General features: G+C 39.9%; 1 long non-coding RNA gene across 1 annotated transcript; it reads left to right on the top strand.

Annotated features, from left to right (window-relative positions):
• Positions 1-1,957: 1,957 nt before the first annotated feature.
• On the top strand, positions 1,958-3,377 carry LOC147605799 (uncharacterized). The gene is made up of 3 exons (XR_015265100.1): positions 1,958-2,236; positions 3,147-3,208; positions 3,310-3,377. It is a non-coding gene; the product is annotated as an uncharacterized LOC147605799 (long non-coding RNA).
• Positions 3,378-5,895: the final 2,518 nt, after the last annotated feature.

Below are 5,895 nucleotides of genomic sequence, written 5' to 3'. Positions count from 1 at the left end.
TTGGAAAACATCTGGGTATTGGGCCTACATTAGAGAAGTTGTGGTATAGATTTATGTCAGGTGATGGCGATACTTCTAAAATAAGAAGTAGATAGACCTCACACATGCAATTAGGTTAGAACTAGTATGCAATCACCAGAAATGTATCAAGCCAAAGCAAACCTGTCTCTGCAAAGTTGCTGACCACGTGCGCTAGATTGCTTCCCAGGGGCTAGATTTTAGGAAGGAGGAATGCCTTTAGGGGGCAACAGAAATCCCCAAAGAAATTGGAGGGGATGAACTTGGATGGCGTGATTGCGGCGCATGACCAGAGAGACAGAGAAATTGCACCCAGTCTCTAAGTTTTGGCTCATTCACAACCTCCTGACCATTAACCTCTCAATTGAGGTGACAACCGGCTACGCCCTGAGTTGTCCTTAATGTCTCCAGTTTAGAGCTCGAGCAGAAACGGCCACTAATCTTGAACAACCATTGTGATAGGAGTTGAATGCAATGTGGGGGGGGGTCAAACCTGCTTTGATACCATGTGTGACAAGATTCACAATGGTGACCAAGAGCCTACTCGTGTGTGGAGGAGAAGAGGATAAGGTGATTAACACACAAGACAATGGGGTGTGCTTAGCTACACTTAATCACTAATGACATGACCAAAACACATGCATACATAAAAAAAGAGCGAGAGGCTAGAGCATGTACAAGAGGATACTCTTTATTATTAGTTTCTTAAGGGACAACTGGGGCTCTCTAAAATCATTTAATATTATGGTTATAATTAGTGAGATTATGGGTGATATATCACATTGGTTTACAAGCTCTATGTGAAAGCCATTTTGGTTTAGTAGGGTAATACTTGCATCAACAAAAAAATACAGAGTTTCAACTTGCATTTGCTCATGTGAAACACTTGAATCTTGGATTTTCCACTTGCTTCCCTCTCTTTCTTGAGTTCTCAACCATTTAGCATGTTTATCTCTACTTGATGAATTCTCAAATCGTGCCTTTCTAACCTCACATATGACTCTATATATTGCATGTGATCCATTGGACATAGGTTTCTTCTCCTCTAACCTTATTACCATCTTTCTATACCACCATAGAAGTAATTGTTTCATTGGATTGACATCATAGATTCCACCTCCATGAGCAGTTGTCTTTTGGAAAGTACATCGTGCTTGCCAATGAGATCGCTCCATGCCTTGTGTAGACCATATCGCTAAACTTCCTTCATTTGCAAAGTAAGGACCATGAGCATGCAATATGTAGAGCGGTTCTCTTTACCGTGCAATATAGTGCTCATAGAGTATTACCGATCAACAAATGTGTTAAGAAACACAATGTCAATCCGAGGACTCGACCCGATTAGTGCATGAAGGCTTATCCCATGAGGGAGAGCTCACATACACGAACCACCACTTGACGATTCAACCATTCAACACCTCAATCAATCTCTCAATCCCTTAAATCTCATATGTGGGAATGGAGCACAATGTGCCTTTATATAGGCATAATCACCTAGGGTTAGGGTTTGCATCCCCAGGGTAACTTCACACACACACCCATCATATCTACACCCTTGTTCACATGCCACGCTAGTATTCTAACGTTGGGTCACCCTTACATGCCACCAATTAAACCAAGCCATAAGCCATGGGAGCTCACCAGCCTTCACATGGTTTGTGGATGAGAATTGCATTAGAGCTTCTTTGCACTACTTGTCTACCTCAACTGTAAATCTTGCAGCTCTCCACTTACTGCATAAAAATTTGTGCTCCACTAGGTATGAAGCCTTCACACATCTTTTAACATGCATAACCATGTTCATCTCCCAATGGGATGAACAAGTTCTTTCCTTTCCTTCCATTTCATTATCAGGTCCTCCATTATATAATGTCTTGATTAACTAATTGGCTTGAGTTGCATCTGCCATGAAACCTCTGAATTATGGTGAAGAAAAATGATTTTTTTTGCATAGTCTCTAAATTGATAGAGAAAGAGAGTAAGAGAATTAGTGGCCCCATGGGGAAATGTTCAAGGGTAATTTTCCACCTCTACTTGTCTTTTCTTTCCCTTCTTTGTGCTTCTTTCTTGTCTCCTCCTTTTCTTTCTCTCCTTTGTGCATCTTGCATGTCTCCTCACTTGCTTTGAAAGTTTGCTCCCCTACTTGTGCTCGAGTCATCTGGTTCAACATGGCTGGACGGCTTCTCCAATGCGATCACATTCCCCCCTGTCCAGTAAGGTTGGAGCAATTGCTTACTCTTGTTGATTATGTATTTTATTTTACATTTTAGGGTTTTTTTGAGGTTGGTTACCGGTGGAGTTTTCCCTTCTATGCACATCAATCGTGTCTAGTATGTATCAATACGTGCATTGGTGAGAAAGCACATCTACTATGCTACTGCGTATCAATACGCAACATGGTGAGAAATCATGTCACATGCGTATCATGTTGAGAAAGCACATCAACTATATAGACTGTGTGTATCAATATGTGGCATGGTGAGAAAGCACATTGACTATGTATCATGGTTTGAAAGTACATCAGCATGGTGTGAAAGCACATCAACTATATATACTATGTATCAATACGTGTCTAAAGCACATATGAGTGTATATACTATTGAACATGGGCATAGAAGCTACAAGCTTCCATATCAACCACTTATCAATATGTTGTGTTGAAGCCAGTAGGGTTTGTTCATAGCATGAAATCATGTGGTAGAAAAGAAGCCACAAGCTTGAATATCTATTACGTATCAATACACTCAAGGGTCTACATACTAGGTTACATTACCTTGTGCTATGAATGTATGTATGAATGACCTTCTATCTGTTGATTTGAGCAATCTTTTCTCTATTTCCTTATTGTTGCACTTTGTTCTTTGCCAATATCTTGTCGTTGGCTTGGGTGATAGTTTTTACACTCGTCACCAATAAGGTTTGTGAATGGGTCCATACTAGATTACCCATACCTTGAAAAAATATAAAGCACCCAAAAGAGGATGCATCTGCATTGCCATTCCCATACCTTCTCCATAAGAGATTTTCTGACCGTATGGGCATCGTATGTATCCGCTCTTCAAAATTTGCATGCTTACTCTAAGAGGGTGAGTTGTCATGGTGTTATATTTGTTATGGTATGTGCCTAGGTACTTAATGTCCTCGATCCAAATCTTGGTGATCAGTGGGTGTCTAGGGTGCTCAGCTTAAGGTTTGATAATCCTGATTCTGTTATCACCCTATAGAAGCTACGAGATTTGGAAAATGTTGAGATAACGAAAAGCAAACGGTTGATGTTGTTGTCTTTACTAGATTCAAATAAGAGGATGAAGGATATGTATGGTATGCTGACCGCTGCAGATAATGATTATCGTGAGTGTAAGCTCATTTTTTAGTCTTCTTGTATGTGCAAGATTTTTTAACAAGAAAAGAGTTAGAAGATGGCACTTCAAGTCAACTCATATAAATACACTTTGGTATTCTTTTATAAAGGTGAGATAATTTCTTGATGATTTAAATGATTTAAGTCTAATTAAATCAATAAATCTCTTTTTTTAAACAATCTCATAATGTTATATGTATCTAGGTGAATGTAGAGTTTTAGGTAAAGAAGCATTAGAAAGTCAAAGGCAAAGCACAACATTATTAACTAGCTCTTTTAAAAGCTCAACACTTCTCTTCATGCTAAGCAAGTGAAAACAAAACAAGTAAGCACTTTCTCTTTATCAATCTTACAAGTGAAGACTTTAGTTTCAAGTTTATCATTTCATTAATGTCAAAAAAGTGATGTATAATTGTTTACGAGTGCATGTTGTATTTCACACATTATAATATAAGGTTCTAGTTTTATACAAAAAAAACTTATTGTAGAATAAAAACTTATCAAAGTTTGATCAAAAAAAATTTATGCCCAATTTTTTTTTGATTGAGGGATTAAGTTTTCCCACAATGTGCAAATGTTCTACCTGGTTGTCGAAATGATGTTAGATTTTTTGGAAAACTTTATGGTGCAAAAAGTTAAAATTATAAATGGCCAAAAATCTCTTTTGATTGGGACACTCTTAAATAAACAAACTTTGAAGATTTAACTATTAAAATCCCTTTATTATATTTCCTAGCTTATGCAAAAATAAATTCTGAGGTCGGTCGTCCGTATATTATTGAAAGGTAACAATATACTAAAATAAACTTATCATAATATGATTAGTTCTAGTGATCAAATTTATTTTAATTTCAAATTTACATTTGATTGATTGTTCTCTGGTCACTAATGCTCAAGCCACCTTATGGAGAGCTCATTTTGATAAATTAGGTAGCTTACGATCATTCCAAAATTTTTGGATGCTCATTCTTTTGTCGTTATGTTGCTAAATTTTTTGAACAATTTAAAACATTCACCATTATGACTTGACACTTTAGTGGCAACCTCAACCCTAAATTGTACATTTAAGAAAAGGGATATAAAATAATTCTTACATGTACATCATATTCTTAAGATTAAATAGGGGGTCATATTAGTCTCATAAGGTCCATAAATAGGGGGTTTTGTAGAAATCTATGCACGCAAGTGATGTGTCCCCTTTACTACGAGTGAACCCCCCAGGGGTGCGAGATGCCTCCATTTGGGCATGAACCCAAAGCCTATCTAGGGTTTTCTTCTAAAGTCATTGAAGAGAGGCTAAGCTACATAGGCCCCTCTCCTCCTCTCTAAATGCCCTAAGCCTTTCCTACATGGAGGCTTGAAGGAAGGAGCTATAGTCCATTTAGATCGATTGCTACCTATCTAGGGGCAAAATTGCCTATTTAGCAACACAAAATATAGATTGATAGGAGAAAAACTGCCTATCTAGGTGAAAAATGGTGGGAGGTCCAAATCTGGGTCTTGAAGCATGCGGTCTTGAATCCTTGTGCTAAGTAGTTGTCTACATGGCTCAACTCTAAAAAGGTGAGAATCACTAGTACATGGTCGGAGAATGTTGTTCCAGTGAGGATTTCAATCATGCACAGCCCCACTCGTCCACATAGAAACGATCACGATGAGAAAGAGTGGTCCTCTCAGTGCACCACTTGGAATGGGAGAAGGTGAGTGCCAAGAAGATGCTAGGTGTCTTGGTTGCACTAGCGGATGTGGAAGAGAAGTCTCCTCCCAGGTGGCACCCTCAAGGCCAGAGACTGTCGAGATAGGGCACCACCCACCACCATTGCAAGATCTCTAGGATCCTCAAGCATGATGAAGTCTCCATCTATGCACTAGAATTCTACCATGGGGACTCACGTGAAACCAGGGGGTTATGCGCTCAGTGTGGCGACCCCATTATTAGGGGTGTAGATATTGAGGAGCCAAAGTTGGGGCCTCTTCCCAATGCGTAGGATCAGCCATGGCCAGGGATGATCATGCTTAACTCTTCCACCAAAGGGACTAGAGTGTGTCTTATACAGATGCATACTCCTCCCGTCAAGGGCCCAAAATCTAGGGGGACCAGACTGTGTGGGAGGATCTTCCCATAGCTGCCACACAGCAGGTCCTACTACCTACTATGAGATGATGCTCTTGAACCATGAGAATATCAAGATCAGCACAACCTAGTGTTATCTGAAGCTCCTCTCAGATCCTTTGTGTGCCTCGTCTCTCGATAGTAGCCACCACCGCCCAGGACTCGGATGTGTTCCATAAGGTAATCCTCATGTGTGGTGGGAAGTTGAGGTGGCATTCAACGACTAGAGACACCTTTGGGGCTAGGTTTGAGGCAACAGACTAGCTATCCTACCGTGGTGTGGCTGCTCGAAGTAACCTCAAATGATGGTGTCTAGGTGGATCCACTGTACAAGGGCCTGTGTTCGTGCCTTCTTAGGCAAGATATCAGGGCGATGAAGTTGTTTGTATGTGCCCTTCTTACT

The sequence above is a fragment of the Cibotium barometz genome, chromosome 58 (genome assembly GCF_041138505.1).
Source record: "Cibotium barometz isolate CiBa-2024 chromosome 58, ASM4113850v1, whole genome shotgun sequence".
NCBI classification, from domain to species: Eukaryota; Viridiplantae; Streptophyta; class Polypodiopsida; order Cyatheales; family Cibotiaceae; genus Cibotium; species Cibotium barometz.
The sequence above is the reverse complement of the archived record's forward strand: the minus strand, read 5'-3'. Positions and strand labels throughout refer to the sequence as shown.